Below are 26,072 nucleotides of genomic sequence, written 5' to 3' on the forward strand. Positions count from 1 at the left end.
GAAAGGATTGTAATAACTACAGGTAAAACATGTCAATAAAGCCTAGAAGTAAGTACCATCCTGAATAGTAAAATGAAAACAAGTGAGAGAGTGTGAGAAAGAGTTATGAATCCACCAATAAAGTAGTAATAACCCATGAATAAAGTATACTGCAGTCAGTACAGAATGAAATGAATGTGGCAAGTAGAACCAAACTGCAAAATGTGTTCAAAATGTTGCTGCAGCTGGAATGTGTATCCCAAAATCTGGATATGTTGCTCTCAGTCTGCAATATGCAGATAGTATGATTGTCTGAAATACCAAACATTCACAGTTGTCTATAGCTATATAAAGCAAATGTAGCAGGATAATGTAGCTGAACAAAGCCAGGTATGAACGTGTATGAATAACAATAAAATGTATATTGATGTAGCAGTAACAGTTCTATCACCAAATTGAAGTAGTTATCATATAGGAAACTGTAGTTAGAACAGTAGTGTGTATATATCTGCAGCTATTAGAAATGTACAGCATATGTATTGGTATTTGAAGGTGTTAATAATATTTTCTTCACCCCACCCTATAATCACATATAATCCATTCCACGTGAAATTGGTATGTGCAATCACAATTAACACCACTGGACATTTGTCCTCTTGGGTCATAAATATTTGCATGTACGTTGATGCATCTGCCCTGTTCATACATCCAAACCTGATGGCCTGTTGCCATCAATCAACCCTGCATGTTGTTGGACTGTGTATTGCTGTTCAAATTATGCATGTGTTATGCTCGCTGTTCAATGGTGGGAATATCTGGCTGTTTGGTTAATGGGAATACTAATGCATGCTGTTACAACTAATTGCAAATGGTATTGTATGTTACTAACCCAAACTGTCATGACATAATGCAAAACATAGGATGACAGGGAAGGCGGGTTCCAGCGGATCCACCTCTCTAACCTCAGCTGGCGAGTGCACCTGGCACTAGTGCCCAGTCTGGACCCTCCTCCGGTGGCCCTGTGCCACATGCGGGTGGAAGCACTGCAGGGGATGGGGCCCATCCCACCTCTGTAAATGTGGCTGGAGGAGAGCCACCACTCACCCTCCGTAGCGTCCGGACTGTGGTGCGTAGGGAGATCCGGGACTCTGTTCTTGGGCCCCTACACCAGCTTGAGGCACAGGTGGCACAACTTACGGGCATGCCTGTTGTCCAGCCTAGACAGCCCCCAGCACAGCCCCGTCCTGGGCAGTGAAGGAACAGTGGCAACTGCCCATGGGTGAGGATATCAGTTCCACTGTTGCCATCTGTAAGCTCATGGGCTCTGGATATCCAAACATACGTCCCCGTCAATTGTGTAAACCCCCCACATGTGTCATACATACAACCCCCCTGTATGCGTCTTGTTTGTCTTGTCTGTTGACCTACCCAACCTACCTCCCCAGCTATACCGACTTCCTTTACCTGACATACCACTCTCACCTGAAAAAAAAAAAAGGGCACTCTGTGCCCACAAAAAAATTACGCCCCATACATAGCTGCTCATTCCGCACACATGTCTGCTGGAATGGAAACAATCAATTACAATTGGCTGTACAACAAGTATTATTGTTGTCCTGACACCTCTCTCTGGGGTGGAAGGTTTCAAATGTCACACCAAATTACAAACATATGCACAGCTGTTGCTAATGAAGAAATGGGCAGCTATGGGCCTTACCTACATCCCTCTTGCAAAACCCAAGCTTGTTTCCCTACTGTCTTACCCTCTTTGTGACCCCTTTTTCACCACTTTCCTGTCTCCCCATTTTCATTTCTTTCAAAGAAAATAGAGCAGGTGTGCACCAGAGTAAGCACTGTTAAGTGGTTGTAAGCGGGTGTGCGTGGAGCTGAACGCCAGTGTGCATGCGTGAGCTCCACGCAAAACAGCGCTAACCCGGTTACAACTGCTTAAAAGTGCCTTAGTCACTCTGATTGACAGGTCCTGTAGTCAGTTCAAAAGCAAAATAAAATCCCACTGTCAGTCCTGAACCCAGGACCTTGGAAACAGTAGTCTGCATGACTTACTACTAAGCCATGACTGTTATACAAGAACATTGTGCTAAAATAAATATATCATGTAATAGTAGGAATGAATGTAAAGGGAATATAGGATGTGTAGTATACAAAGCATGCCATGTATACTTACTGTCAAAGCTAGTGGATTTCTATAATAGTAGTGTGTGAACAGAAACAGCCATGCTAGTTGGTAGCTAGTAGGTAATAATGTCAGTTAATGTACATATATAAATGTATGTATATTTACATATATATATATATATATATATATATATATATATATATATATATATATATATATAAGTTGTAGGTGTCAGTGTGCATACACACTTAGTACAGGAAACAGGAGAGAGGAATGGAGAAATGTGAATCTACAACACAGCCTGAATCATGAGAGAGATACTAACCTTTACACTCACAGAACAGTGTCCGAAGCATACCAGCATGGTCCCTGCCCTTACATTCTGAAAGGGCAACGCCTATCTCACATACCCTTTTATAGCACTGTCCTGAAATCACAGTGAGAACTGCAATCAGTACACAACTGGCTGCTTGCAATTAGCAAATGCTGGCTTACAATTGGTGCAGAGGCCATCACATGGACTTATGCAGATACCTACAAAAGCATCCTGTACTCCCACTCCACACATGCAATACTTTCATTGCACCATCTGGAGGCAGACAGAGAGAGAGAGAGAGAGAGAGAGAAAGAAAAAAAAAAGAAAATAAGAACACAAACAAAAACACACGTTACACAAACTAAGTTGAAGCTGTCATCAGTGTCAGTATCAAGCTGGGCTAGCAGCAGCAGGAAGCTATAGTAACAGTAATGCAACCAGCTGTGACAAACACAGGTAATGTAAAGTAACAAGTTAATAGTCTACATACTGTGAACCCTCCATATGTGTCATTGGTCTGAATCTATAGGTATGTCCATGTGATAAGTTGTGTGCACGTAATTTCACCCAAAGGGGATGACTATACATTACATGTCATTCAGTGTTATGCCATGATCCTGGCACCAGTTGTCCGTTTCAGTGAGGCCTGTCTGTAGGATGTGTGTGTCAGCTGGTGTAACGACTATGGCGCTTAGTTCGCAGTCATCTGGGAACTTTGTCATCCACAACCCGCACATGTTTGCTTTCACATCTGAGAAGTAAATGCCAAACAAGAGGGGTCCTAGGACAGAGCCCTGTGGGATACCACATGTGACTGGCATTGAGTCTGACATGGCTCCCACAATATCGATATTATGGATTCTGTATGTCAACCAGTGTGCAACCCATCATGTGACATATGTAGTAACATGTAAGCTAATGAGCTTGTCTATGATGCCTGAGTGGAGTACTGTGTTGAAGGCCTTAGGCAAGTCCAGGTAGGCTGTATGGACTGCATTGCCCTCATCAATGGCTGCAGTGACTGTTTTGAAAGGTCAACCAGGTTCAAAAGGCAGGATCAGCCCATCACAAAGGCAAACTGGGTGGGATCAAGTGTATGCAGGTACCCAATATCGCTGTATATGCATCCCATAATGAATCATTCCATAGCTTTGCAGACCAGGCTGGTTAAGCTTATGGGGCGGTAGTTCCCAGGGTCAGTAGATGTGCCTCCTTAGTGGAGTGTGACCACTGTTGCTGTATGCCAGTGTTCAGGTACATATCCCGTAGTACGGCCAAGGTTAAATATCAGTCTTATATGCGGTTGTATCTCATCTTGGAGTTCACGTAGCACACATCCAGGAATACCATCAGGTCACATTGATGCTATGTGTTCTGCTTTGCTGAGGGCAGCCCTCACCTGGACATCTGAGATGATAGGGAGGTTACATTCAGCTGTGATAAGTATTTCTAAGTGTGGGGAGAAGGAGGGGGGATACGTGCACTGAACCTGTCTGCCAGAATCTTACCAATATCTGTGTGTTCAGTGAATGTTAAGTAGGTGTGTAGTAACTCAGAGCATATTTGAGGCGTTTGGTCCATATGTCTAACATAACTGAAGAAGTCCTTGTGGTTATCTATAGAGTTCGTGGCCATTACCCTCCCAGAGTAGGCCGTGGATGTTGTTATGAGAGACCGTAGCTTATTACCAGTGCTGACCACAGATGCCTTCCCTTTATGTGAATCTGCTCTGTCCTGCAGTAGCCTCCTTCTATCGTTATAGAATCTGCCTTTGGCTGGGGTGCACCAGACAGGATGCCTAACCTTTGTGCATAGGGTCTGGGCTAGAAATGTATGTGCATGTTCCATGCATTCTATGGGATGTCCATGGGAAGCATTCGCAAAGGGGTCAGCAGTGTGGGTTGTGGCTTCCACTGGCCCAGTGGGCTGCATGGATACCATGTCAGTCCTAACAAGTGAATCTCTGTCTAATCACATATATATATCAAAGTAGTCTACTGTGCTGGTGGTGGTGGTGGTGGGATATGTATATCCAGGCAGAGTAATTTGTGTCCAGATCACACTAGTGGATGGCGTTCCACATACAGTACCTTGGTATGAACCCCCAGAGTGAGGTTGTGCATTGGACCTGTCTCAGTGTGCTGACCGATGGGGCATGCTACTATGTTGTATGGAATGTGGCAGGTATTGTTGCACAGGTGTTGGCTGAGCACTGATATCTGGCCATGTACTTGTGTATCCACCAAGAGACACACACGTGCTACATATGGGAGTAGTAGTATATCACTACAGTTGAGTATCATGTATAGTATGTGTGCCATATATTGCTGACATAGTCTGCTGATATCCTGTTTGTGTTCTCTTCCAGGGACATGGTGCGTCAGCAAAATCCTGCCTTCTCTGCTGCAGAAGATGAAGAGATACACCAGAGCCTGGTGCGGGATTATGACATACTGCTTTCCCGCACCAGCCAAAATCAGCAGGAGAGGGCTGCACTGTGGCAAGACCTTGTCCGTAGGGTAAATGACATTGGCACGCATAATAGGACATATGAGCAGGTACGACATCACTGCAGTGATTTAATCAGAAATGTCCATCAGCGTGCGTCGGATATCCACAGGCAACAGGTCGCCACAGGAGGTGGGGTGGCCACACATCCCCCCTCACCAGACTGGATGGGCTACTCCTAAGTGTTGTGGCTCCAGCCCAGGAACATCAACAGCAACACACCTGCATTATGATGGAGGCTGGATCCACACAGCAACACGACATGGAGCATGCAGGTAATATGCCATATGTACACTTGACTGTTCTGTACACTGTTAGTTTATGCATGTGTAAGGTGTGTCCGTGGTATGTAGCTGTCAACATAGTATGTAATTGTGCAGGTGTGATATTGCCAATATCAGCAGCTGACATGTGAAAGGCAACTGGTGTACTACTGCACTGTATCATACGCAGTATCAATGGCACAGTTGTGCCCACTGACATTAATCCCCTCATTTCTGCAGGTCCCTCCGGTGTTACAGCAAGGCAGCCCATCCATGCTAGTGAGTGTGTTTTAACAATACCTATAATAGTCCTGATAGTGCTAGTAATACTAGTGTAACTCAGTAGTACTCTGTGTGTATACTGTGGGGTGTGCATGTGTGCATGTGTGCCTGTGTCCACGTGTGCATGTGTGCATGTTTGCCTGTGTCCACGTGTGTATGTGTGCATGTGTGCATGCGTGAATGTGTGCCTGTGTCCACGTGTGCATGTGTGCATGTGTGTATGTGTCCATGTGTACACATGTCCACATGTGCACGTGTCCACGTGTGCATGTGTGCATGTGTGCCTGTGTCCATGTGTGCATGTGTGCATGTTTGCATGTGTGCCTGTGTCCATGTGTGCATGTGTGCATGTGTCCACATGTGCATGTGTGCATGTGTGCATTAGTGCATCACTGGTAACATTGTGTAGACATTGTAAACTGTGTTTCCTGTCTTCCTCCCACAGGTTCTGGTGCTGCTCTGGTGTCCTGCAGCAGGGAACCTGAATCTGGTGCCACAGGTACTGATAATGATGATATCTGTGTAATGGCACAGGAAGGTGTGTCAGGGTCCGTCATTGGTCAGCCAATTGACAGTACACAGCTGTCAACCCCATCATTGCGCACAGTCATCCTGCCTTTACATCCTATGTCACCATTGTCCCTAGGTGATAGACAGGATACAGTGGGCATTGACCAGGGTAATGTGGTATCTATGGCACATGCTTCCCCACACAGCAGCCATGGGCAGGGTCCTGCGATGGTGCCACACAGACAGTTGCCCATGGGTTCTCGTGGGAGCATCCATGGGTGTACTGCCTCTGGCAGATGTGCCCAAAGAGGTCTGTCAACCTCAGCTATGTTTTGGGCTGCCATGCAGGCACAGTCGCGTATGGAAAGGTACACCAGACAGGGTCTGAGAAAGATGAGAGCATGTCGCACAGCCATGACTGACAGTATGCGTGACATCGCGGATGCTATCCGTAATTTCACCAATGTCATAGACAGACATTGTGGGGACATATTACAGCAGTTCCACAACCACATGTCCATGAGCCAGGGCAATGGTGGATGGTTGCGGCGTCGACGTGGCCATATGCCAGCAACAGCAGCAGCTGGCAGTCAGCGCGGATGACAACAGGCCCACAGACACCCCCATAGTGCCAGCAGCAGCCCCAGCAATGCTGGGTCTGTGCTGTCATCGGAACGCCCCAGGAGACCACGTGCACGTGGTTCTGGACAGTCCCAACAGGGACCTGTGTCCAGTCAACACACTCTCGCTTCTGATGACAGTACCCAGTCTGGCTTAGTACCGGATACGGTCCATAGCACCCCTGCCAGGCACAGGTACCGTGTCCGTGCCCACAGACACTGATCTGTATGACCTGCCAGGTGCAGTCTGTGGCTGTCCACAAACTCCAGTATATGGCAGCCATGAGGTGGAACTGTGTGCATGCATACACACACGCAAAATGTTAGCACCTAGGGCTACCATGTACATGCACACACTGCACCAACAGTGCCCCACCCTGTACTGCTGTCCCTCACCAACACACATACACACACATGTCAATTGGTGGTATCAGTGGCAGACTCAGGCATACCTAATTCACACCCTGTGCATATGATGAAACTGTGCCACCTCCTTCAATCTCCAGCATCAGTGCAGGAACAGGTAAACACGTTGCTGATGCACAGGGTGACTACATAGAAGTGTATTACTAGTATCATGTTGGTAACAGTACAGTGTGCTGATATGACTGTGTGTATATCCCAGCATGCCTGATGCAGTAACTGTATGACTGTCCTGAATTGTTATCTACTCCCATAGTAAGTACCATAGTGTAACAGCTGCACATTATTGCATACCGGTGGTAAGGATGTCAACAGATAGCCACATACATAGGTAGCACAGGGGAGAAGCTAATGCAAGTAGTGATATGCAATGATGGACATGTACAGTAATGGTGGCATGTTGCCCACAATGACTATGCAATGTGGATGTTTGTGCATGTTGATATGTGTGCAGTACCAATGTAATACAAATCACAATTAACTGTGACATAATATCAATTCTACCATGAACCTCTGAGCTGTGCATTCCTGGGTACATGTTGATAGTGCCTACATATTTGCACTGTTACCTACTGTAAGTGTTACCCCTTCTTTGTTGTACAATGGACTACTTCCAGCCCTGCTTACTGTAGCTTTGTTTGCATACATGTTTGCTTGGGGTTCCCTGGAACACTGCTTCCACCTGCAATGCAGAGTTACAGAGCTTCTGTGGACTCCTAGTGACATCTGCATAGCGCATTATCATTATGTCAATTTTCCACATGACAGAATGTCAGTGTCTGTCCTGTTCGCATGTACGTTGCCTGTGACACATTGCACATGACTTACATGGCATTTACCCACGTGTGCAGTCATATATGCCAGTGCTATGAAATCAGTAGCAGTACACCCACACATACTCACCTTCAGTATGTTGTTCCCCATTGGCCCTATGTGTTGGTAATCACCATGGCAATCACACTACTATGGTAGCATGTGCAAAGGTAACCTGAGAATGACCTCTATGGTCCAGTTGTGGTTTATGTGAGTCATGTGGCAATGTCACAGCTACCACATGTATGCAGTCAACCCTCTCCCCTGGCCAGGATCGTACAACACATGTGTGGGATGCTACCACATAGCCAATCTGGAGACTGAGCACTCTGAACCCAGTACTGCCATACCCTGTCAGGTGGCATGACATACTACAGTGACTACAATACCAGTCTGACATAGACCCGCACTGACAGCAATCCGAACACACTGGGGCATACTTGGAGACTTAGAATAGCATCCTGCCTGAGCATCACACACCTCCGCAGCTGGCACACAGGCATACATTACATCGGAACAGAGCACATGCCACACATGGCACACACATCCCGTGTGCCACACACTCACAGCCTGTAGGGCTACACAACACACCTGCTACAGATGTGTCAGGTACCTCTCTTGGCTGCTGCAGTGGGGTCCTGCTCAACAGGCTGTACATGGTGAAGGTCACAGTGATATGCCTGTGGGGCACTATGGTCCACCACAAAACACATGCATACAGGTCAGTCAGAGGCATGGACACATATGACTCAGTCATTGTCCATGCCACTATTGATGACCTGAGACATACCTCCCTGGACTACATGATAGGGAACATAGAAGGGATTTCTCAGCATGTGGCATGGGCCAGTATGAGCCTGATCTTGGTTCCCATCATACCCTCTCCAGGTATGCTACCTCAATATGTAGGAAGGGTGTTCTATGTCTACATTCTGCTCAATCTCCAATGTCATTCATAGGGTATCCAATGGCTGTCAACATGTGCTTACATGCTAGGGAAGCCACAATGATTTGCAAGGGGCAGCTTGCACGTGACACCCATGGGCCATTGTATATTGGCAAGGCCCCTTGATATACACATAGTGCCTTTTGCTGCAGGACATGGATTACATAGCCACCTCCGCAGGTATCACACAGGATAGGACACTAACAGTGATGCTACACAACACCAGCAGTGTACACCGCAAGATGCATGCACTGGACACTGTCCTCAGCACAGTGAACTGCAATATCTGTGCAGTACCAGATTCCTGATTCACGGCTCACAGGTGCAACCCATCACTGCCAGGTTATACCTCATACCATGCCTGTCGTCCCCTACACATGTAACACACATGGACAGGGGGTGGTATCTCAAGGCACCACAGATACACACACCTCCAGGTTGTTGGCACAGCACAAAGCATCAGGGCCTATACATGAGCAGTTAACAGTGTGTTGGACTGCCTTCTGGTTCATAGCCTGGCACACACAACCCTCCCATACACAGGAAACCCACCTGTCCTCCCTAACAACACTGGCAATCTGACAGTCTCTAGAAATGTCTTTATATGGCTGGACTGCATCCAGCCAAACATTGTGTGTGAGCATTACTGTAGCTACAACACACTAGCTGAAAGGTTCCCAGCATGTAGTCACTGAATTGCAGTGGAACAACATGTTACCACTCCCACAACAGGTGGGAACATGCAGCACCTGTTCATCGACTACATGTAGACTATATGGCCCAGACCAGATGTGTATCCCCTGCTGTTGGTATTATACCATATACAACCCACACTGTATAGACACATACCGCGAGCGGCCCCTGCACAGTAAGACACAGTCATATTGTTATGCATTGCGAATACCATTTATCCACTTGAGGCACGTGTCAGACATGGTAACTACTGAAGGTCACAGGTATATATGTGTATGTGTCACACACATACATCATGTGTGAATTGCCATGGCTGGTTTAGGCAATGGCATGCATTGTTATGAACAACAACCCACACATGGTTATATTGTGTGACACAACCACACGTGGCAGTTGTGGGTTTCCAAAACATACCTATCTGTGCTCTGACAGTGATAACAGACCCAGTAGTGGACTGTACTATTGGCATTGCTGGGCAAGTAGCCCTGTTTGGCTGTACTGATAGTGTGGTGACATCCCCTGTGTTTACTGGGGGAATATGCAGCATCTGGTGTATTGTAGTATTTGCCAAAAGGATCTGTTCTTTCACACTTGCAATTACACACACCCTACTACCCCCCCAAACACACACACACACACACACTTGCCATTTGCAGGATTCATTCCCTTACCTAACTATGTCACGACACATGAGAGAGATACATTAGCGACGCGCACTATTCGGATTACTAGGAAGTTCCTCTTCTCTGGCTGTACTTATAGGGTGCTGATATCATCAGTGTTTGGAAAGGGTAATGTGCATCATGTAGTGTGCTCTCCTGATTGCCAAAAAGCACATGTCTTACAGAATTGCACACACACAAACTCCCCTCATCCAAACACACACAATTGCAAGTTTCAAACCACTACTTAACTATGTTATGACACTTGAGAGAGACGCATTAGCAGAGAGCGCTATTCAGATTATTGGAAAGTGTCCCTTCTCCAGCTGTACTTATAGGGTGCTGACATCATCAGTGTTTGGAAAGGGTAATGTGCATCATGTAGTGTGTTCTCCTGATTGCCAAAAAGCACATGTATGTCATACAGAAATACACACACACAAACTCCCCTCATCCAAACACACACACTTGCCCTTTGCAGGTTTCAAATCCCTACCTAACTATGCTATGAAACTTGAGAGAAACACATTAGCAGAGTGCGCTATTCAGATTACTGGGAGATTTCCCTTCTCCAGCTGTACTTATAGGGTGCTGACATCATCAGTGCTTAGATAGGGAATGTGCATCTTGTAGAGTGTTTTCCCAGTTGCCAAAAGGGACATTTTCCTCACACAGATTTGCACACACACTAACCCCCCTCCAAACACACTGGGCAGTTGCAGGATTCAACCCCCTACCTAACTATGTTATGACACTCTCCACAGACACATTAGCGTAGTGCGCTATTCGCACTACTGGGAGGTTGCTCTTCTCCTGCTGTACTTATAGGTTGCTGACATCATCAGTGCTTAGAAAGGGGAATGTGCATCCTGTAGAGTGTTTTCCCAGTTGCCAAAAGGGACATTTCCCTCACACAAACTTGCACACACACTAACCCCCCTCCACACACACACACTGGGCAGTTGCAAGATTCAAACCCCTACCTAACTATGTTATGACACTCATGACAGATGCATTAGCGGGGCGCGCTATTCGTATCACTGGGAGGTTTCCCTTCTCCTGCTGTACTTATAGGGTGCTGACATCTTCAGTGCTTAGAAAGGGGAATGTGCATCCTGTAGAGTGTTTTCCCAGTTGCCAAAAGGGACACTTCCCTCACACACACAACAACCCCGCTCACCCACACACACTGAGCATTTGCATGGTTCAAACTCCTACTTAACTATATTATGGCACTTGAGGGAGATGCATTAGCAGAGGGTGCTGTCCGAATTACTGGGCATCTGTTCTGCACCTGCAGTATTCATAGGGTGCTGACATATTTATTTCTACAGAGGTATGTACATCTAGTACTACCTGTCAGTTGGGGGATAGCATATATGCATTTGCAGCCACCTACTTCAGGGTCAGATATGCACATCGCACTGGCAGGTTATGTTCTATACCATGCTTCGTGAACACAGGACCTGTAACACACAACACAACCAGTCCAGAACACCACTCCCACATCCAGGACACACACTTTGCTTCCCTGGAAACAGTGCCGGGATATGCAGGTGTTCACATACACCATTCCAGTTGTTAACATTAGGTACAGGCATATTGTGTATGGGAACTACTCAGGCCTCTACAACATTACCCTACAGCCACTACAATTTGTGGGTCCATGTGCTATGGCAGAACTACTCACCACAGCCACATGGGGGAATACATATTGCACCTGTTCATCTGCAACATGGGTACTCACTGTTCCACACCAGAGGTAGATCACCATTGTTGATATCTGACCATACTCACCTTTCCCTGGACATCCATATCCCATCCCCACCCCCAGGCAAGGTTGTCACTGCAAACAAACTGTATTTAGCACAAGCAGACTCTACACTTGTGAAGACTGGGGTGGACGACTTCAAAGGACCCATGTTGGGGGACTATACTGGCCCCTCTGCATAATCCTTGAAAATCCTTGACCTGCTATAAAGCCTGCTTTAGCATGCTTTTGCGTGATTTAGCGTGGAGTTGCCCATAGAGCACCATCGAGCAGCGCCGGTTAAACAAGGTTAAACTACTTCTGGCTCCGTAAAGTCTGCTCTTCAATTTTTTCCTTAGAACTTCTCTACTTGCAATCTAAACAGTCTATTCTCTATCTCAAAAGCTCAGCACTTGCTCCTAAAGCATTTTTATATAGGTAAAGTACTTATATACTAAACAAAGTACTACATTAGCCTAGAATCCCCTTGAGTACCCATTTCCCTATAGGTCCCTTCTGACTCAGTTACACAGCAAACTTTTTCACTTTTTCTAGCATGTCAAGGGTCAGTTGCTAGCGTCCTCTCCTGTTCAGCTGGTGAATCTGGGCATCTTGAGGCAATGTTACAATTGCCTCATGTACACAGACAACCCACTCCTTCTCCCACAAAACACAAATACATGTGAGAGATGCAACTATATAGCCAAACTGGAGGCTGAGCTCTCTCAACTCAGGACTGGCAAGACCAGACAGGAGGAGAAGGAAACCACGCACCACAAACCCAGTTTCACATAGAACTATCACAACTGCAAAACAAACACATAAACACACAAAGACAGACTCGGACGCACTGATCAAAAATCTACCAAAACTACAGAGGCCTCCAAAGCAGACACCCAAGCAACTGCCACCTCAAGACATAAGACATGCAACACATAGTTCTCAAAGTCAGTGTGCTAAACAGTCACAGCCCTTAAGGCCAAACACAATGCCAGACACACTTGTTATAGGTGACTCCATAGTCAGACACACTGACGTCCCACTCACCAGACTGAACAAGGAAAGATCACAGTTAGCTGCCTGTCAGGCGCTAGAATCTGCCACATAACACAAGCACTCAGGTCACTCCACAGCAAGTACAAGTATGACTCAGTCATTGTCCATGCCAGTGTGAACGACCTGAGATGTACCTCCCTGGACTACATGAAAAGAGACATAGAGGAGCTCTCAGATTATGTAGCCCAGGCCGGTATGACCCTGACCCTGAGCAGTGTCCTACCCTCACCAAGAATGATGCCACAATACAGAGATAAAATGATCAGCTTTAATAATTGGCTTAATTACTGGTGTCATTCTAAGGGGATCCAATGTCTGTCTGCCTGGGATGACATGCTTGACAAGCCACGCTGCTTCGCAAGGGACGGCTTGCACCTGTCACCCTTGGGCTTCCGGATATTGGCAAAGGCTCTTGCCAACCCCATAGTGCCTTTTTTAGGCAAGGCTCAAATGATAAACCTACCACCCTAGAAAACAAAAATGGAGAAAAACTAAGGATAATACTGCTCAATGCCAGAAGTCTAAACCTCAAGATGCATGCCCTCAAAGCCCTCCTCAGTATGGAGAACATCGATGTCTGTGCTGTGACTGAAACCTGGTTCAAGGCTCCTGAGAGCACCCCAGCACTATCAGGTTATACCTCATATCATGCGTGCCCCAAAATCCGGACTGAACCACAAAAGGAGGGGGAGTATCCATATTCATAAAGGATACCCACACCTCCAGGTTAGTGGCAACGCACGAAGCATCGGAGACCATCCAGGTGCAAACTGCCCTACAGTTTGTAACATGCTACAGACCACCTTCTCAAACTCAGGAAACCCACACAGCCTTCCTGAAGACACTGGAGAGTATGAATGTCTCTCCAAACACCATCATATTGGGTGACTTCAACTACCCAAACATAGACTGGGAACATTACTCAAGCCCCAACACCCTAGCCCAAAGGTTCCTGGAGTTCATAAACTCAAATGCTATGGAACAACTAGTCACCATTCCCACAAGAGGAGAAAATATACTAGACCTGATCATCACAAACATGGGGACAAAATGCTCCACACTGGAAGTATATCCCTCATTGGTGAGATCAGACCATAAATTAATCTCACTGGAGATCCACATTGCGCCCCCAAGCCCAGCAAGAAATATCACAGTGAAGAACTTCTCAAAAGCAAACTTCACACTTCTTAAGACTGGAGTGGTATCCTTCAAGGCCCCGAGCCAGTGGAAACCACAACCCACGCTGCTGAAACCCTTACAAATGCCTTCTCTGAGCACCTACAGGAATGTATGGATCAAGCAATCCCTAATAAAATCAAGACCCTTTCCACCAAAGGCAGGCGAGCCTGTCTGGTGGACCCCAGCCTTAAACAAACCCTACAAGAGGAGAAAGCTACTACTTGTCTGAGCAAAATCCTAAAAGGGAAGGCATCTCTGATCAATACTAGCAAAAACTACGATCACTCATAAAATCATCCAAGGCCAACTTTGAGAGAAAATCGCTAATGACACAAATGACAATCATAATGCCTTCTTTAGCAATGTCAGAAACCTGGGTGAGAACTCCCAGATATGCTCAGTATTAGTACAAAATGTAAAAAATCACTGAACCCACAGACATTGCCAACATACTGGCAGACAGGTTCAGTGCAAATTTCTCCACTCCCCCCCAAAGGAGAAATATCTATCCCACCAGAGTCTAGCCTCCCAAACATCTCAGATGCCCAGGTGAGAGCTGCTCTCTCTAAAGCAAAAACACAGCATCAATGGGACGGACGGTGTCCCCGGCTGTGTGCTACGAACTCAATGAGGAACTAAACCCACATAAGGCTGCTGTTTAATCTTAGCCTTACTACAGGATACGTAACCAAAGAATGGCATTAGCAACTGTGGTCCCACTCCACAAAGGCAGTGCTTCTAACGGACCCTGGAAATTATGCCCCATAAGCTTGACGAGCCTTGTCTGCAAAGCTATGGAGAGGATCATAATGGAACTCATAAATAAAGACATTGGGGACCTACAGACATTGGATCCTACCCAATTTGGCTTTGTCAAGGGCAGATCCTGCCTCCTGAACTTGGTGGACTTTTTGAAACAGTCACTAAGGCCATTGATGAGGGTAAGGCAGTTCACACAGCCTACCTTGACCTAGCAAAAGTTCGACACAATACCCCACTCCGGCATCATAGAAAAGCTCACCAGCTTAGATGTAAAGCCATATGTCACAAGATGGGTTGCAAACTGGCTCAAGGACAGAACACACAGGGTTAGAGTTGCTGGTGCCATGTCAGACTCTAAGCCCGTCATGAGCGGCGGTGTCCCACAGGGCTCAGTCCTGGGCCCCTCTTGTTCGGCATTTATTTTTCTGAAGTGCAGGCAAACATAGGGATTGTGGCTGACAAAATTTGCAGATGACTGCAAACTGGGCACCATAATTGACACTCCATCAGACACAGACATCCTCCAGAGAGGTCTCATAGAAATGGATAACTGGTGCCAGAGCCATGGCCTTAAGCTAAATGCCAAAAATGTATAGTCATACCCTTTGGGAAAACAAGGTAACCCTAATTACCACATAGGTGGTAATCCATTAAACACGGAAGAAGTTATCAGGGACCTGGGGACCCAAGTTGACAGTAACCTCTCTTTTGACACTCACATTGCCAAAGTGGTTAGGAAGACCTTCTACATTGCCCACCTGATCATGAAGGGATTCACATCCAGATCAGGAGAGGTCATTGTACCCCTGTACTCTTCACTTATCAGACCAATGATTGAGTACAGTGCCCCATTCGGAATGTACCTTACCCGACACCTGCAGCAGTTGGAAAGAACCCAAAAGTTCATCACCAAAAGGATAAAGGGGCTCAAACATATGTCATACGATGCCCAACTGAAGAAACTCCAGCTCTATTCAGTCGCATACCATCTGCTCAGAGGTGATCTGTGCCTGACATACAAGGCCATGTCCAACCCGAATTAATGGACATGCTCCACCTCAAAAATCCAAATCCACCAGAGCCACGAGAGCAAGAGACTTAAACCTCAACACGGATATAAATAGGATGTGCTGGAGGGACAGATTCATCACCCAGAGACTCCCTACACTATGGAACAGAATCCCAGTCCATGTGAGGCAGAGCCCCTCACTGACTCTGTTCAAGAGAAATCTTGACGAGTGGATGGGAGATCGAAGGTTTACCCCAGGAATCATCTCTGTGTCACTGCTGGACAGAGGCACAGCAAACTAATGGGTATAGTATTCTCATCCTAAGGGGTGGTGAAAGCCACACACACTCTGGCTAAGCTTATAAATGCCCTAGGGCAGATAGCCTAGTATGAACCTATGAACCTATGAATTGCATTCTATGAGCATGTGTAAGGTTTGCATTGATCATGCTATCCCACATATACCCATGACTGCTCCACAACAGAACACCTGTCAGGTGTACACCAGCCATATATGAGCCGTCCAACAGACAGAGTGAGCTAATACATTGCAGAGCTATAGCCCACAGAGGGAGGACATCTGTGAACAGTACCGACATGACACTTCAATCCCACATAATCATCACAACACAGTGTTGACAGTGGAATTGTCCAGACAATGCAGATAGGGCTCCCCTCAGTCTGTTATTGACGCCCACTTACTGTTAGAGGTCCTCAGCAACCCTCTTCCAGCACACACCAACAACATGGATGTGGCTTAGCACATTCAAACCCTGGGATCTCCACTGTGTCCCTGCTTGACAGAGGCATGGCACACTAGCCTTACACGTTGCCTTATGTGACCTACTTTACAGTGGCACAGTAGCCTACTGTACTGGGGATGCAGATGCCAAGCACACTCTGGCTAAGCTGTCATTTCCTAGGGCAAACAGCCTAGTATTGACCTCTACACCCATATGTTTAATTGTCAGATGCACAATATTTGTTGCTGTTAGACTGTTTGCAGGTCTTTATTGCCATAGCATTCCCTGTTCCTATGAACAACTTGTGTATCTGTGGAAGATGTTTGAATATGAGGGCGATCCACTATATCACTTATGTCTCTGTAGTCATTTACTGTGTGCATTGTGCAGATTGCTGTGTTATGGTTAGTTCCTGGAATGACACGTACAAATACCAGATATGTGTGGCCAACTGCTAAACGGAGATATGGCCTAAGTGTGTGAGCATGCCCAGTTCAGCCTTTCCATGGCATGTTGTTTGACATATGCCTCATTTATCAAAGTGTGCGAGCATGCCCAGTGTGAGCTTTCCATATGTTGAACTCTGCAGTCCACCACATATTTGGGTGAGTGTGAACTTCAACAATATCTCACATTTATGGTTGTGTGTTGGGTGTCATGTCATGTACTTACTAGCCAACTGCTTAGTGTCTGACCACAACAGGGATTATACTGTGCCTGCAGGGATTGCATGGGATACTTTGCATACAGTTGCCAACGTCCTTTCATAATGGCCTAAGACTGTAGTACCGTATAGTGTACTGGTTCAGTACTTTCACTGTGGTGGACAGTATCCTGGGCTTTAGTCCTATCACTGCTTGACATCTTCATAGTGAGCACAACAGACTGTGTAGGGGCCAGTTGTGCACATATGACCATGTTGCATTATGTTCAGATATGGACTACCTACACCAGGCTTGTCCAACATTGGTAGTGTATTCCACAACATAGGTGGACATTGGCAAACACTAACGATGTGCCCTAGGCCATTTATGATGCTAGTCAGAGAGTGTGTTTGTCCTTCGACACACTTTGTGTAGTCTGTGACTGCATTCAGCTGGGGTGTCTACAGCCAGGCAGCATATGACATATATTTGACACCCTTTATCCTCTTGGTGAGTTACCTTTGAGGTCTTCCTAACCGCTGAAGCTGTCATGTACGGTACATCCCATATGAGTCATTGTACTAGATTATGGGTCTGATAAGAGAACTGTATAAGGGCACAGTGACCTCTGTTGATGTAGATGTGAATCCTTTCACGATACGGTGTCCAATATAGACAGTCTTCCTAGCCACATTGGCATTGTGAGTGTCACATGACAGTTTACTGTCGATTTGTGTTCCTAGGTCCCTGATTACTCCTTGCATACATAATGGTTTACCACCTATGTGGTAATTTGTGAGTACCTTGTTTGGTATTTGGTGGGACATTCATACTGTCCAGTGTCTTCAGGATGTCTGGGTGGGGTTCCTGTGTGTGAGAGTGTGGTCTGTCACATGCTACAGACTGTACAGCAGTTTTGACTACAGTTAGGTGCACATGGGTGGTCTCCGCTGCTTCGTGCATTGTCAGTTACCTGGCCGTATGGGTGTCTGTGCTGCATATGGATACTCCCCTCCTTTGATGTTTTGGTCCAGGTGTTGGGGCCATAACGCATGATATGAGGTATAACCTGGTAGTGCTGGTGTGCTGTCAGTAGGCTTGCAGCAGGTTTCTGTCACTGCACAGACATCGATGTTCTCCATACTGGGAAGTGCCTCAGGAGCATGCATATTGCAGTTTACACATCTGGCATTGGTCAGCATTACCCTTATGTTTCTTACCACTTATGTTTTCTAGGGTGGTGGGTTAGTCTTTTCGGCCTTGCCTACGTACGGCTCTATGGAGGTGGCAAAGGCCTTATCCAGTATCCAGATGCCCAGGGGTAACAGGTGCAAGCCATCCCTGGAACAGCAGCATGGCTTGTCATGCATGACATCTCAAGCAGACAGACATTAGATCCTCTTGGACTGACAGCTGTAATTGTGCCACCTGTTAAAGCTGATCATTCTATGTTTGTGCTGTGGCATCATTCTTGGTGAGGGCTGGATGCTGCAAACGGCCAGTGTCATACCGGCCTGGAGTACATACTCAGTGAGCTCATCCATGTCTCTTTTCATGTAGTCCAGGGAGGTACATCTCGGCTCATTCGCACCAGCATGGACAATGAGTGCATCATATTTCTGCTTGCTTTGGGGTGACCTGCGTACTTGTGTTATGTGGTGTATTGTAGCAGCCTACAGGCAGCTTACTGTACCCTTTCCCTTGTTCAGTCTGGTGAGTTGGACAGCAGTGTGTCTGCCTATACAGACACCTATTACAACTGTATCAGGCATGTTGTTTCTCCTTCTGGCCTGTGACTGTTTGGCACACCAGCTTTGTGTACTATGTGTTGCATGTGCTATGTTTGGAGGTCGTGGTTGCTTGGGGTCAGCTTTGGAGGCCTCTGCTGGTGTGGTGTGTTTGTAATTAGGGCCTCCGGGAATGTTTTTCTGTGTTTAAGTGTTTGGTTTACAGTTGTGATAGGTCTATGTGGGACTGGGGTTGTGGTGTATGTGGTTACCTTCTCCTCCTGACTAGTTTTGACAGTACTGAGTTGGGGGAGCACAGCCTCCGGTTTGGATAAATGGTTGCATCTCTCACATATATTTGTATTTATTGGGGGGAGTTGTGGCTTGTCTGTGTACTTGGGGCAGGTGTAACATTGCCTCAGGATTCACAGATTCTACTTGTTGTAGCTGGCCTTAGTGGATTGTATGTGTGGACATATTTTATTGCCATACTACTGATCAGTGATTACTTCCCTTTTTATGTTTGCTCTATCATGTAGTAGCTTCCTCATTCTCTTGCATGGTTTGGTAATGGCTGGAGTCCAGCATGCCAGATGCCTGCATGTATGGCATTGTGTCTTGTTGTTATTTGTGATTGCATAATCCAAGCATTCCTGGCTGTGTTCATGGAATGCCTGTATAACAGGTTCTGCGGTGTGTCCCATATTCTGCACCTGCACAGGGCCTTTAGTGGATTCCACATCAGTTTGGAGGGGTGCAACTTATGCTTTACACATGTTTTTCACTGTGGTTTTCTGGCCAGGGACTGTGGTCAGGATGTGTATATCCAGTGTGATTACTCTATGGTCTGGTCTTACCAGTGAGAGATACACTTCTCATCTTGCTATCCAGTACACATGTTGCTGATTATCACATCCAGTATGCTTACCCCTCTTGTGGGAGTGGTACGTTGTTCCTGGGCATTTTGGTTTATGGATTATGGGAACTTTTCTCCTACTGTGTTGGTGCTAGTATAATGCTCCCAGTGTATGTCTGGGTATTTTCAGTCAACCAATATAATGTGGTTTGGGGGGCTTGATATATTCATGTATTCCAACATAGGCCAGGTGCAGTTCCTGGTGTTAGGACAGTAGTCTGCAGCAGGCTATATACTGGGAGGTGGTTTTAGCCACTGGTACTTGACCATGGCTAATCCATGCTGCTTCTTGTTGTGGTACCAACATGGGGGTGTGGTTATCCTTGACAATTATTGCTAGTCACCCTCCTTTTGTAACTTGTTCCATGTTTTGAGGCTGTACAGCACAGTATGAGGTGTAACCTGGTAGTGTTAGGGTGCTGATGTGAGCCTTGACCCAGTTTTCTATTACAGGACAGATATCAACATTCTCCATATTGTGTGCATTTACACTGCCCGCATCTTGCTGTTTAGACTTCTGGCATTGGGTAGCATTACATCTAGGTTCCTATCCCTTGTGGTACCTATGAAAGTGGGTTTGTGTTTTGAGACTTACCTATTCAGGGCATGCTGTGGGTACTGACAGCCTTTGCCAGTATCCATGGGGCCTGGACTGATAGGTGCACGCCACCTCTAGCAGGGGGTGCATCATGTCATGCTCAGCCTGTCTTCCCAGGCTGAAACACATTGGCTCTCCTTTGACTAACTGCATTACTTCAGCCAATTATTGCAATTGATCATCCCATCATCATTTTGTGGCTTCATGCTTGGTGAGGGTGGATGTTAGTCAGGGTCCTCAAGTGTGCATATAGTACATGGTGTTACATTACTTAACACATGGCATTCATGCCTCAGGTGGTGCTGCAGGGCTGCCTCTGTCGGATGCACATATTACACTCCCTGTACATGTTTGTGAGCAGGTCATGTCATTTTAGGCATCCCTGTTATTATTTGAGTGAGTCAGAGAGGGGTATCATTCCCAGGGTTCCTACAGAGCCAGTGTATGTGCTATGCATTGCCTCTTTGCAAAGGCCAGGGCATACTGGGCACGCCTCCTTCTGCCTACTGGGGCAGGCTCAGGTTGTTCCTCCTCCGAGTCACGCTCTGCCTGTGATGGCCTTGGCAATGGTGGGGGGCTGTTTGGCCCAGCCCTATGCTGGTCCTGCTGCAGCTGTTTTCACAATATCATATTATGTAGCATAGCACATACCATGACAATTTGGGTACATGTAGTTGGTGAGTACTGCAAGGCTCCACCAGATGTGTCCAGACACCGGAACCGTGACTTGAGCAGCCCAAACACACGCTCTATTACATTACGTGTTTGTGTGTGTGCCTCATTATGGCGTTCCTGTTCAGGTGTGTGTGCATTTCTGATGGGTGTCATCAGCCACGGCTCCAGTGCATAACCTGCATCCCCACTAGGTGTCCGTGTGGGATGTCCCCATTGACAAATGTCTGGTACAGCTGCGTCAAATGCCAGATGTGGGAATCATGGTAGCTCCCAGGGCAGCCAGCACACACATTCATTATTATGCCCTGGGCATCACACATGACCTGGCAGTTGATGGAGGGGAAGCCCTTGTGGTTAATGTAGGCCCTACCCCACTCACCGGCTGGTGCTTTGATGCATATGTGCGTGCAGTCTATTGCACCCACTACCTCATGGTATTCCGCTATTTGCTGGAAGAGACGCATATTGCTGGCCAATACCTCACGGGCATTGGGGAAATATACATGCTCACCGACAGGTGCTAACATGGCATCCAGGAACTGGTGCAGTACCCTGGAGGCTGATGCCTGTGATATCCCCATCATATCACCAGTTGGTCTCTGGAAGGTACCTGTTGCTAGTATTCTTAGGCCAACACATGCCTTGGTTTCCACTGGGATGGGTTCCCCTCTGTTGGTTCTGTGTGAGGCGTGGCCTGCACAGCTCGACTCTTTGCTGCAGGAGCGCTCTGTCCACTTTATAGTGCTCTACTATCTCCAGCTCATGTAACCCGTGGTAGGTGACCCTGGGCCTGTACACTCTTCTCCGTCTCCTCACTGTGGGTTGTCTGGCACCATCTGCATTGTCACCACCCTCAGCAAGTCGTCTATGTCTCATTATGACAGCTATGGCAGCCCCTAGCATTTCTGCTCTGAGTTCAGCTTTTTCAGTTTTCACTTCTAATAGCTTACTCCTGTCTTGCAGTGTACCTTGAGAGAAACATCCTGCACTGCTGTTTGCAGAGTTTTAAGTGCTGGGCTGGGCTACTATTCTGCCTGTGTAATTGCCTGCTTCTAATTGTTTTCACCTGCTAGCTCCAGCAGTATTCCCTGCTAGCTTCCTACTAATTCTGTTGCTTCCTTTTTCCTTTCTGTTTCCTCAGGGGGGAGCAGTGTGCATGCCAGCAGAAACACGCTCACAGTGACTTACACGCGCACAGACATGCTTACATGGTTCAGGATCTGCCTATTCGGGTTAAAACGCATGCACACCAGCGCAAACAGTGTTACAAATCTACCAACACGCTCCCACATGCTCAGTCTGCCTTACACGCGAGCACACTGCCCTACTCGCGCTTCATGGCGTGCATACGTGCGCATGCACGTCCAGCAAGAAATTTTGGTGTAAGTAACAGTGTACACCTTCCATTTCTTGACTTTCCCATGCTTATCTTGTGGCACTATTCTTTCCATGATCTTTGTCTGTCATCTGTCATGTAACACTGACCTCCAATGAACTGCATTTCTTTCTACCATTTCCCCCCTGTGATGTCACCTATCTCCTACTCTATTCCTCCCCCTTATGTATCTCTTGCACTACTCAGAATGTGCTCATTTGCTATGTGACTGTGGGATTCAGTATCCTAACCCTCATTTCCATCAGATTGCCTACTAATGCTTAGTTACATGTCTTAGACTCAGCTTCCCCCCTTAGCAACCACTACACGGTGGCCATGTTGTTTTTGGTCTGCTGATCCCTCCATTGTCATTCCATGTATTGCATAAAACCCACATTTGTGGGTTTATAACCTTCATTTTAATGTTTTATACAACGCAGCCCATTTGCGTGGGGCTGCGCTGCGTTTAAACATCGGCGATTGCCGAAAAAAAAAATATATTTTTTTTTAATATTTGCATCGGGGTACCTTGCCAATGGCAACATATTTGGCCATTGGCATGCTGCCTGACACATATGCACCCTTTATTTGGAACTGACATGGCTCCATTGTGATTTTTGCAGAAACGTACTCGTTTGTCAACTGAGTACATTTATGCAGCTAAAACGGCTCTTACATGGGCTGCTTTCTGTTTCGTGGATCACTACTCTACCTCATTTGCATACCTTTCGGCTGCAAGTGAGGTATTTAGCATATCCACGCCCAGTCCGTGTAAGAGACATTTTAGCTGGTCTCTTACACGGAGTTTCGGGCTGTTCCTGGATCGCGAGGCTTGCATGGAGTGTTACACGTCTCTTACACTCCGTGCAAACCTTCGTGAATCTTGCCCCATGTTTATGCCTTTAAATGCTATGTTTTGCTACAGTGTAATCAAAATGTATGACTGGATGCAGTTTATAAATGTGGGAGACAGCAAGTACTGCATAGTTAACATTTGCTTATTATAGTCAATAGAAATGATGTTACAGATTGCAATATAGTAAGTATTTTAGCTGACAGCATCTAAATATTAAATAGTATTATTATTCCGGTATAAAATGCATTCATTCTTAAAGATTAAATGTCACTTTTTATATTTGTATCATTTTTGTGAAGCAGAAACAGTAAAAGTAGATTTTGATGATATTCACAGATAAATATGTGTTTAGTTGCCAAAGTGTTACAATGAACTTATACAGAGTCATGTTACTTAATTAAAAGATACAGTACATTTCAAATTCTGTTTAATTTTATTTTTTTGCAGAAATTCTACTTACTTATCCAGCTAATCTTATTATTAGTATGTAAATTATAACATTTACACTGCTTTAAGGCTACAATGAAATAGCTAATAAAATTGAAAGAAAATTAGCAAAAAATCATAGGTGAGTTTATATCCAACACATAGACTTGCTTTTTAAGTGCTAATGAGACAAATATAACAAACATTAAAAGCATTGAAACTGTAAGCTGCTCTTTATACTGATAGCCAAGTCAAAGTACCATGTTATTTTCAGTTACACTGTGAATGAGATTAAGCAATAATACAAGATAACCATAATGACTGTAGCATTGCAAAACCTATTAAATGTCACCTTAATATATTGCTGGTAGGAGAGAGAAATAAAAAACATGAAACTGGATAGAATTAAACACACAGACATTTTTTCAAAGGTTCCTATGCTGCTCCAGGACTAAATTACACTATTGTTTAAATCGGTTCTCAAATGCAGCCAGCCTTAAAATGCATTACAACTTTATGTCAACAGTAAGAAAAATACATTTTGTGACAATTCCTGAACTGCAGTCTTCAAACACACCATTTATTAATGTCAGACAAGTCAATAGAGAAGAGAAAATAATCAGATCAAAGGGTCTTTCTATGAAATAAAGGTATACTTTTAGTAAGAAATGTTTGTTTAGATATACAGGAATATGTGCCCTGAGCAAGCATAAAATGTGACTAGAAAGTTAACCCATCACAGATTCAAAGAGAAATAAGATAAAACTGACAAATGTTCTTAAAATTTCCAGTGTCACTGAGTTAACAGGTTGTACACTCAACTTTCATGACTGGCAGCTTTTATTTGTTTAGTTATTTATTTACTTAATTATGTACTTAGCTATTTATTTAGACCTAATCCTAGGTTTTGCACACAAAACTAATAATTAACAGCAATAAAATAAAATTAGGCTGTTTATAGAGAGGTCACCAAAGCAAATAAAATGCATGTATGCATCTTGTAACTGACTAAATTATTCAGCAGGATTACCTCCAATAAAGATCTGAAAAAGGAGTCTTTTTGGCTGTGGAGTTCTTCCTGCCATAGAACTCAAGAAGTTTATGCTCTTCATTCAGAATTGAATGTCTAGTCATTGCCTTTCACCCAGACTGCTATCATCTTGTACATCTTACTTCTACTTAAGTATGTATATGTATAATACAGATAAATAGATAGATATGGATATCTATTATGATGTCTTATTGATGACTGAAAATGTCCACAATTATCAATGCACATAAGTTGAAATGTAAAAGGTCAACCTATACTGTATACTACCCAGTGCAGGCTAAACCAATAGCAAGTGTTTTTGCACCCCCAAACAGTTATCAGCATTGTGCACACTTCTTGTATTATAATACACACTATCTTACATGCTTCCCTACTATTGATTGAAGTGAAATGTTTAAAACATCAGTAGCACAGAGAAAAAAAAAAGGCTAAAGGCATAATGCCAAATGCTGTTTCTTGTAGGAAATCATAACTGGTGTATTTTTCTTAAATGAGTGGAAGCAAAGATTCATTTGTTTTTGGATATTCTCCCTTCTTCAAGTTAGCACAACTATCTAGTTGGTATACATAAGTTCATGGGATGCATGGGGTTTGCTCCCTTCTGCAAAAAACAATTAAATTGATTTTCCCCTTCCTTATTTTGGGCATTTTTTGGGGGGGCCATTAGACTCACTGGCTTTCAGAAAGTCAATGTTTCATAGCAGAAGTACATCACATACCCTAATCAGGGATGGTAGCTGATTCCAAAGGGTTAGAGCAAATTAGTAAATGTAGTCCCCATTATGTCTCATGACAGTTCTTTGAAGTGAGTAGAAACTTAAAAATGCAACTGGCACAATAAACATTCCAAGTAAATCGTGCAACATACGAATTTTTTTGGAAGTTATAGAACCATCAGTTAAGAACTTGACCGCAGACTTTTACACTTACTGTGGGAATGCCAGGTCATCAATCTAGGGCCTAGGTAAAAGATATTTCAGAAATTTATGAAGTAAAAGACTACAGCATATGTCACCATTCCTAGGTTTGCCTTGGGATGTAATGCTTGATCATGGCTATATTCTTCACATGCTGGCAAGAAGTACTAATAACAGATAAGACCAAATACTTCAATGCCATTCTGTCATCAAAGATAAAGAAATTATCACAAATG

This window comes from Protopterus annectens, chromosome 1.part1, assembly GCF_019279795.1.
Source record: "Protopterus annectens isolate FY-2018-M chromosome 1.part1, PAN1.0, whole genome shotgun sequence".
Classification (NCBI taxonomy): Eukaryota; Metazoa; Chordata; order Ceratodontiformes; family Protopteridae; genus Protopterus; species Protopterus annectens.